The following is a 9,915-nucleotide window of genomic DNA, read 5'->3' on the forward strand; positions in this document are numbered from 1 at the left end:
AAGTGTCTAAAGTCCAGCTGTGAATTATTAATGACTAGAGGATGGAGAAATCATTTACAACGTGAACAGCTGGATTCAAAGTCTAAAGGAATGTGACCTTGGCTGACTGTGCTAAGAGTGTTTAAAAAAAAAGGGTCCCATATGGTCAGCTCAATGAAATGAAAGGCAAAGGAAGGTCTTCAATTTCTCTAACCATAGGATGCATTTTATTCTACAACTCATTTCCGTAGTATACAGAATGAGATGAGCTGAATTTGGATCCCAATTCTGCTACTTATTACCTATCTCTCCCTGAATAAGTCAATTCACCCTGTTTGCCTCAGTTTCCTCACTTATTAAAATGAGTTGGAGAAGGAAATGGCAAACCATTCCAGTAATTTTGCAATGAAAATCCCAAATAGGGTCACAAAGTGTCAGACATGACTCAAATGAATAAACAACAGTGAAAAAGAGGAGGCTGGACTAAATATCTACAGATCCTGTCTATAAGGCCATCTTGGCAGAGTGGACACTGCCACTGGACCTTGAGTCAGGAAGACCTGAGTTTGCTTCCCATCTCTGACACTCAGTAGTATGACTTGGGGTACATAGAGGCAGCTAGGTGGTACAGTGGATAGAACACTGGGCCTAAAATCAGGAAGACCTGAGTTCAAATTCAGTCTCAGATACTTACTAACTGTGTGACTCTGGGAAGGTCACTTAAAGTCTCTGCTTCAGTTTTCTCAACTATAAAATCAGATTAATAACACCTACCTCACAGGGTTCCTGTGAAGATGAATGAAACAAGGTATTTGTAAAGTATTTGGCATAGTGCCTGACCCTTAAAACTGCTTGTTTCTTTCCTTGGAAAAAGATGCTACTTTTATGAAACTTAGCTTTAATATTTGAAAAATAGAGATAATAATATCAGTGATTCCTACCTAGAGGCAGCTATGTGGCTCAATGGATAGAGCATCAGGATGACCCATCTGTAAAATGGGAATAACACATAGTGCCCCCTTCCCCAGGTTGTTGGGAGGGTCAAACGAAGAAATAATTGCAAAGTGCTTAGCACAATGTCTGACACATAGTAAGTGCGTTGTAAATATTAGCTGCTGTTGCCCTCCAGAAACTTTGATTCTAACGGGAAAGATAACATGGAAAAGGGAGCTGAAAAGTAGTGGGGAGTAAAGAGGATTATTGCTAGCTGGGTTACCCTGAGCAAATCCCTTAAATTCTGTTTTCTTTAGTTTCTTCCTCTGTGAAATGGGGATAATAATAGCACCTACCCCTAGGATTGTTGTGAGGGTCAGTTGAGATAATACTAATAAAAGTGTTCACCACAGTGTCAGGCTCATAGCAAGGACTACATAAATGTTAACTATTATTACCATCACTATTGTCAGTGGTATCATTATTGCTTTAGAAGGTTGTTAGGAAGCTCAAGTTAGATAATGTATGTGAAGTACCACCTAAGCTTTGAACCATTCCCAATTTCCATTAGGAAGTTCCTGTGACCTCTCTCAAGTACCCTCTACTGCTCACTCTTCTCAGGTGACTAAGTGTGAGAGACTTGACCTGGGAAATCATTGGCATGGAGAACTCCCAGAGGAGGGAACTCCCTCTGCTAAAGCAGATCAGCATCGTCTCTGCCTTTTAGAGGGTCACCTGACTGTCTGACTTCACCACCGTGCCTCAGCTGCCTTTTCACTGTGGAGCATTCCTCTGCCACTTGTGGCCCCATTCTTCCATTGGTGAGTTCTTCCCAGAATCTCCATTATGAGGAAAGGTCCAATCAGTCATTCTTTGTTCCTTTCCCAGCTCTGCCCACCTCTAATGTTAATGGGATTTAAGCTCTTCCCCACCCATTAAGGGAGCTCTCCTGAAGCCCATTAAGGGAAGTTTGCTTAAGGGAGGTTTGTTTGTAGAAAGGCTCTCATACCTTTTGCTAATTTCTAATTAGGCGGTGAGACAGGAGGATTGTGATGCCTTCTGAGAAGTGTATATAACTCTGAGTTGGTATTTTATTTTGGTGGCTTATTTATGAAAAGGATCTTGTGATTCCCTAGTTGAGATTCTGAGTGGTTGTATGTTCAGAGTTCCCCAGCTGCTCAGATGTAAAGCCTCTCTGGATCCAGAGATGAATGTAAAGTATATAGCAATATTGCTTTTATTCAGACAGCTTGTTGGTCTTTATTTCTCTGTATTTTCTCTGAAGTTCAGGGTGCTGACTTTTCCCCTGAACTAGTGAATGCAACTTTAAAAGATTGCTGACCCCTTAAACAGCTAGCTTTCCTAGTAAAGCAGATCTAGAACCTGGGCTAGCAGCCATCCTGGGTATGCCAGTGTGGTTGCCACTATACCAACCCTCCCTACCCCCCATAGGGGTACTGTCTCCTCTTCTTCCTCTACCCCATTACTTTTCTGCTCCCTTTTACATGTTGACTTCACCAGTTAGAATGAAAGCTTCTGGAGGGCAGGCACTGACTTCCTTTTTGCTTATAAGTACTTAGCACAATGCCTGGCACACAGCAAAGGAATCCAGGCTTGTCTAGCTCACACAGCCAGTATGTGTCAGAGGCAAGACTTGAACCCAGGTCTTGGCAAATAGCTCTCTATCCACTATACCACACTGCCTCTTAAAAGCCGTATAGCACAACCAAAAAATTTCCCAACCTAATACCACTTATTGACGTTTTACTGCACCTGGGCTCAGGTTCTATGTGATGTACCTTTCTACTTACATCTCCCATAAGCCATGTAAGTCATGTCCAAAACTCATCATCTCCCCCCTTAAACCTTTCTTGCCTCTATTTCTATTAAGGGAGCCATCATCACTCCCATCACCCAGGCTCCTCATCTCAGAGTCCTCCTCAGCTCCTTACTATTCCCCTACAATGCCCCAGCCCTTGTTTGCCCCTAACATCCAAGTGGTTGCCAAGTCCTGTCAATTGTCTCTCCTGGACATCTCTCATCTGCCCCTGTCTCTCCTCTCATGCAGACACTACCATAGTTCTAGCTATTATCACTTCCTGTACGGATTATTATAAAAGCCTCCTAACTGGTCTTCAGTTGGGGGGGTAAGCTCTTTGTGGTGGGCACTTTTCCTTTGCGGCCCCATTGTGTAGCACGGTGTCTTGAACATAGGGCACTCTAAGGCATCATGTTACTTTAGCGGCACAATGGATAAAGCATTGGATTTAGAATCAAGAAGACCTACATTCAAATCCTGCCTTAGACACCAGCTATGTGACTCTGGGCAGGTCACCTAATCTCTGTCTCAGTGTCCTCATCTGTAAATTGGAGATAATAATAGCACCTATCTCAGCCTCAATTTCCTCATATGCAAAATGGGGGTAATAATAGCTTTACTTCACAAGGGTTTTGTGAGGCTCAAATGAGATAAAACATGTAAAGCACTTTGCAAAACATAAATTTGCTATGTAAATGCTAGATATTACTATTATTGGACAGTGAGGTGGCCCAGTGGATAGAGTGCTGGGCCTAGAGTCAAGAAAATTCATCTTTCTCAGTTTAAAACCAGCCTCAGACACTTAGTAGCTATGTGATCCTGGGCAAGTCACTTAATCCTGCTTGCCTCAGTTTCCTCATCTGTAAAATGAGCTGGAGAGGAAAATGGAAAATCACTCCAGTATCTTTGCCAAGAAAATCCCAAATGTGGTCACAAAGAGTTGGACACAACTTAAAATGACTGAACAATAACCACATTGCTATTATTGGTAAATGTCCCTAATAAGTGCTTTTTAAATTAATCAATATATGCTATTTGAACACACTTAAATACTAGCAGCCTTCCTGAAAATCTTTAAAAGAAAGTTAAATATGTATAACCAAACCCACAAGACCCAGTTTGTAGAATTCCCATCTCCTGCTGTTACTCCTCAAGTTCACATAGAAAAAAACAAGGTACTTATTTATGAAGTGTTTCATGTATTTTATTGATGTTTCTTTCAATGTTCAGTTCTTTAAAGAGGGGTCCTGAACCACAGGAATCTTTTTCAAAAAGCCTTTCCTTGATACTGACTAAATTGGATTCCCCAAGCTGAAACCATTTGTCAAAATATATTATGAAAAACAACCTTAAATGTTTCCTGGCCTTCTTTTGTTCTGGTACTTAGTTGCTATAGCTCCCAAGTTGGTTTTTTTTTCCTTTTCTCCTTTGGTCTATTGCTTAAAGTCACTGAAAATTATGTTAAGGACTGTCAATTACTGTATACCAGATGCTCACTAAATTGGGTACTGCTTGATGGTAGTGATGATCTGCCACCCATAAAACTTCCTTGTGCCTATCCCTAGAGGAATAGCAAACACTAATCTCACCAGTTCCCTTCCAGCATGTTCTGCTCCAGAACTAGAAGGCTTCTCATCCTCCTAAGTGCACACAAGTTACATATATTTCCCTAAAGACATGGTTTCTATAAGGACTTTATCTTAACAAACCAAGGCATTTTAACAACTGAAACACTAACTACAAGAATTGATACAATTTGAATTGTAAAGATTATGTGGCCTGATCTTTCAAACAAATGGGAACTATTCCCTCCATAGTCCTAGTCCCTCCCTCCATATTCACTCAATTTTCCCTTCTTTGATTCAGTATAATCTAACCCTATTTGTCTGCTTGGGCCAATGATCCCCTCATCTCCCCCCTTCCTCAGAAGCTTGCTTCATTGATCATCTCTCCACCACCCATTTTGATTTCCTCTTCATTTTTGGACCCCTTCCCTACTATCTATACACATGCTTAGGTATCCTCTGCCGTTCTCAAAAATTTCCTAAACTCTGCTATCTTCTCAAAGTTCCCTTCCACTGCTAAACTCCTGGGAAGGGCAGCACACATTTATTTCTTCCACTTACTCACTACCCAATCACAGAATCATGGAATCTCAGTATTGAGAAGTGGCTACATAAGCCATCCAATTCAACCCATAAATGAACCATAATCCCCTCTATATCTCTAAATTACCTTCCCAGACATTTCACATTACTAGAGTTGGTAAAAATGGATTTTCCTAGCCCAAGAGATGACAGTAGCCAGGGTATCCTTAGAGTTCTTGCAGAAGTGCATGGCAGAAAGAAATGTGTGTTCATCCATGGGATCCAAGAGTTAGTTCATAGACAAATCCCACAAACCCCAATACCTACTGAAGAAAAGGAAGAATTTTGGTTTCCTATGTAGTGTGATTGTGAAATCTAGCTTTCTAGTTAGAGAAAGGAGATTTCTTGGGTAGTGACAGCTTTAGGAGTTTTCTCATGGGTCACCCCAAGTTTAAGGATTTCTAAATTCCTAAGTTCCCAAGTCTGAAATGTAAAAGATCAGACACTCTACAGACAGAAGAAGATTCCCTGATGTAGCTTGCTTTTGGAGAAAAATTGTCCCCAATACTCTCATAACTGGAAGATCAATTAATATTGGGGGAAGTAAGAGACCTACTACTACTTTCTAGCAATTACAATGAGTTATTTGGACAGTATAGGTCCAATAGGAAGGGGATTGCTTAATCAGCAAGTCCTAATTTACATTTGCCTACTAGGAAAAATCTAAACTATAGTGTAATATTATAACTCTGGAGGGAAGAAGGGGTGTGCTGCTGTTTAAGATATTATGGGAAAGAACTTCCAGAATGTCAAAGGATTGTCCTAATAGCAACTCCAAGTTCAGGTGCCTGATGGGCTATTTGTATCTGTCTATAGGCTTCTAGGAATCTTTTGCATTTTCAGCATTTCCTAGTAGGTGATACAAATGTTATGTTGTATCTGATATGTCTTCGGTATCTTAAAGTCTTGTAAAGGAACTGGGGATCCTATCACTCACATCTGGGGAAACCTGGAAACAAGTTACACTTATGCTTTATTTTAGAGATTTCTCAGAGTAACTTCAGCTGGGAGTAATAAGCCCAGGAAAGCCCCACAAGAATTGGACTCAGTTCATGTGAATCGAGTCTTTGGTGGCCCTTGGACCATGAGTTTCATTTGAAAATATAAATCAAGTACTATATGAATGTCAATGATTATGATATCAGGGAGTCTCCTTTCTTCTTCATATCCATCTCTCAAATTTATGCAATGTTTGCCTTTTCTCTAAACCATCTTTGTATTTGGAGTCAGATAACCTGGGATTGACTCTTGGCTCTGTTACCACCATGTGATCCAGGTCACTTCACGTCTCTAAACCTTGGGTTCCTCACCTATAAAATGAGTGAGTTAGTTTAGATACCATCTAAAGCTTTCCTTGACCCTTCTACTGAAAACCTCTTCTCTCTGTCTGTCTGTCTGTCTGTCTCTCTCTGTCTCTGTCTCTGTTTCTCTCTCTCTCTCTCTCTCTCTCTCTCTCTCTCTCTCTCTCTCTCTGTCTCTCTCTCTCTCTCTCTCTCTCTCTCTCTCTCTCTCTGTCTCTGTCTCTCTCTCTCTCTCTCTGTCTCTCTCTGTCTCTCTCTCTCACTCTGTCTCTGTCTCTGTCTCTCTTTCTCCCTCCCTTCTTGCCTTCCAGGAGGGGTGCTGGAGCCAGCTCAGATTGGTTCACAAGAGTTAATTGTTAAATTTTCAGTGTGAGCATTTATACCTTAGAAATAGAAAAATGCTACAAATTGGTGCCTGATTTATTGTTTTGATGCTTGTCTAGATTTATGAAAGTAATGGAGGAAAAAGTTAATATGCACATTTAACTTTAAAATATCTCTTGCATACAATCCCCACCCCCTTCCCCCAGCTAGTCGGTTGTTAGAGAGTTACTAGACCACCTCTGATTCCAGGACACCTTAATTTGTATTATATTTACCTGACTACATGTCCTATTCCCCACCCAGTATAACATAGACTTCTCAAGGATAGAGATTCTGTCATTCTTCATCTTTGTATCCCCAGGGCATAACACAGTGCCTTGCCCATACTAGTTGTTTAACCAATGTTATTGCTATTTCTTTTAGTTGCTTATAAAGAAAGGAAAAGGAATAAAAGGTTAAAAACCAATGATCTGAATGGGTGCTTCTCCCAAAAGAGTCAAGGTAAGTTGACTAGCAGCAGAATGACCTTGGAAATGGAAGGATAGGGAGGAGAGTGAAATGCACAGTGCTTTCAGTCTTGGAATAATTGACCATGGTGATCTGAATCTGCCTACTCCAATCTAGATGATTCCAGAGGATTTGGCAAAAAGCCCTTTTTACCCCTCCATTCCTAATCTCTGCTTGTTGAAACCCTACCTGTTCTTCAAGATGCAGCTCAGACATCAAGACTGTTGTCCCAGAAACCCTCTCCTAATTCACCCAGCTGGAAGTGATTGCTCCTTCTTGAAATTTTATTTGTATGAAGCATTTTATTTATATTTCTCTAACTTGTTCCACAAATTAGCAGAGTCAGAAAATGAGTCAGAAGCCATCTAGTTCAACCCTCTACCAAAAGCATGCATTCTCTCTACTATAACCCCAAAAGCAATCATTCAGCCTCCACATGAGACAGCTGGAGCATCAGAAAATTGACCACTTCCTGAGGCAGTCCATATCATTATTTGAGGGTACTAATCATTAGGAAACGTTTCTTTACATAGAATCAATGTCTTTCTTCTTGTTACTTCTGACTATTGGTACTAGTGTGAACACTAGGAATAGTAGACTGTCTATATTTTTCTATGTGACAACCCTTCAAATATTTGGAGCCAGAGGTCATGTTTTGAGAGGTTGTATGGTGAAGTGGGCAGCTAGGTGGTGGGGAGCAGATAGAGGAAAACTCATTTTCCTGAGTTCAAATCTGGCCTCAGACACTCCAGCTGTGTGACCCTGGGTATATCACTTAACCCTGTTTGCCTTAGTTTTCTCATCTGTAAAGTGAGCTGGAGAAGGAAATGGCAAACCACTTTAGTAGCTTTGCTAAGAAAACCCCAGATAGGGTCAGGCAGAGTCAAATGTGACCTGAAACAACTGAACAACAACATGGTGAGGTGGAAAGAACACCGGATCTGAAGCCAGGAGTTCGGAATTTGAATATTAATGCTCTGACACTGGTTTGTAAAACTAAGGACAAGTCAGTCAACCTCTACAAATCTGTTATCCTTATGTGCACCCCTGTTAGCCCCAAGTCTTCTCTAAACTTCCTCATTTCCTCAACTGATCTTTATATGCTATGATTTCATAGTCTCATAAGATTGAGAGTTGAAAGGGACCCTCAGATATCATCTAAGCCCAACTCTCTTATTTTACAGTTGGTGCAGTCCCACAGGTGTTAAGGGACTGCCCAAAAGTCACATAGAATCTGCCCAGACAGAAGAACTGGGTTTCCTATCCATCTCCCCTGACTCCACTGCTCTTTCCATTCTAGAATCTCCTAACCATTGATCACACTCCACTGGATGGGCTCCAGCTCAGGAGAATTCTTCCTTATTAACATATGGGACCCAGCACTGAAGACCCAAGACACTGCAGATACAATGAGAGGATCACTTCTCTCATTCTGAACATTGTACTTCAAGTAATGTAGCATGAACAGATAAGGGTTTATGTTTTATTTTGTATTATAATTATGTATATTTAATATTGTAAGCTCTTTGGGGGCAAGGACTGGGTCCCAGACAGCTTTGTATCCCTAATACTTAGCTCAATGCTTTGCCTAGTAGCAGTTAATTAATTAATGTTTGTTGAATCAATAAATATAAACAGTTTGGCACAGTGAACAAGGAGGAATTGACCTAGTGATCATAGGAATGCTGCAGATCAGGTCTAGGGTACAGGTGCACTGGCAGGCATTTCTGGACACATGAACATTATATTATTATGACTCCCATAGCGCTGTAGGGTGTACTCATGGATTTATGGTGAGTTAAGTGACAGGCATGAAACCAAATTCCAACCCCTGTCCCCAGATGCCTAATGCTGAAAAGATGAATTCAATTCATTTCAATTGTGTGCCATCCTCTAAACTTAAGTGATACAAAGACAAAAAATGAGAATAGTCTCTCCCCTCAAGGATTTTTGATGCTGGAGGAGGGGGGAGGAGGGGGACAGAGAAATATAACATGTGCATTCATAAGTAAATGCAAAATACATACAAGGTAAATAAAGAGTAATTTGGGGAGATGGAGAAGTGCTGGTGAGTGGGAGTATCAAACAGCACACTAACATTCAGGGAAATAATAACTATATAAAATATAAATAAAATAAAAAAAAAATAAAAAACTATATAAAATAACTATATAAAAAAGGAAAAAAAAGACTGCAGAGCCACAAGAGATCATTTTTCACAAATGGATAGCTTTTATTTGGGTTTCTTAAAGGACAAGAAGTGACTATAAGCATGTCCCCAAAAGTCTTAATGCAGCTCTAAGGTATTAGAACTTCATTAGCTTAAAATTTCACTAAGATTTTTGGGACACCCTTCCTTAAGCCCCATCAATAAAGGATGATGGCAAGCACAAGGGGTGGATAGTGGAGGACAGAATAAGAAAGAGGTGAGTTGTCACTGAGGAGAAGAGAAGCCCTCCATGGTGAGGTTCTGTCAAACAAAGGAGATAAAAAGAATTACGTAGGTGAAGATGGAGAGAGATAAGGTCAAGTGGTTCAGAGAGACTCAGAAGGGAAGGGATTTCAAGGCAGAAAGAATATGGAAGCCATGGGGGAAAAAATCCTACATGTTGCCTAATGCTGCTCACTTGTTTAGAATGCCTTGGATTTGCCTCCCTGCAAAACCAAATCCTGCAATCCCTCCAAAGGCCAAGTTCAGTTGCCATCTTCCCCACAGAGCTCCTCTAAGTGCAGCCAGCAATGACCTTTCCCTTCCTGAATTCCTGTTGGATTTATACACCAGACCACATCACAAGGCTCATTAATGATGGCTGCTGCTGCTGTTGTCCTGGAGTAGTTTTGTGAATGACTGTCTTGAACCTCCCAATTAGACTGTGAAGGGTTTGAAGGGCAGGGACAGTGGATT

General features: G+C 40.8%; 1 long non-coding RNA gene across 1 annotated transcript; it reads left to right on the top strand.

Moving 5' to 3' along the window:
• Positions 1-904: 904 nt before the first annotated feature.
• LOC138146944 (uncharacterized) lies at positions 905-8,662 on the top strand. Its single transcript, XR_011164666.1, has 3 exons — positions 905-1,733; positions 6,927-7,004; positions 8,311-8,662. It is a non-coding gene; the product is annotated as an uncharacterized lncRNA (long non-coding RNA).
• Positions 8,663-9,915: the final 1,253 nt, after the last annotated feature.

This window comes from Petaurus breviceps, unplaced genomic scaffold (genome assembly GCF_028583685.1).
Source record: "Petaurus breviceps papuanus isolate PSGF00001 unplaced genomic scaffold, PetGlider_PUasm1.0 90775, whole genome shotgun sequence".
Taxonomy (NCBI): Eukaryota; Metazoa; Chordata; class Mammalia; order Diprotodontia; family Petauridae; genus Petaurus; species Petaurus breviceps.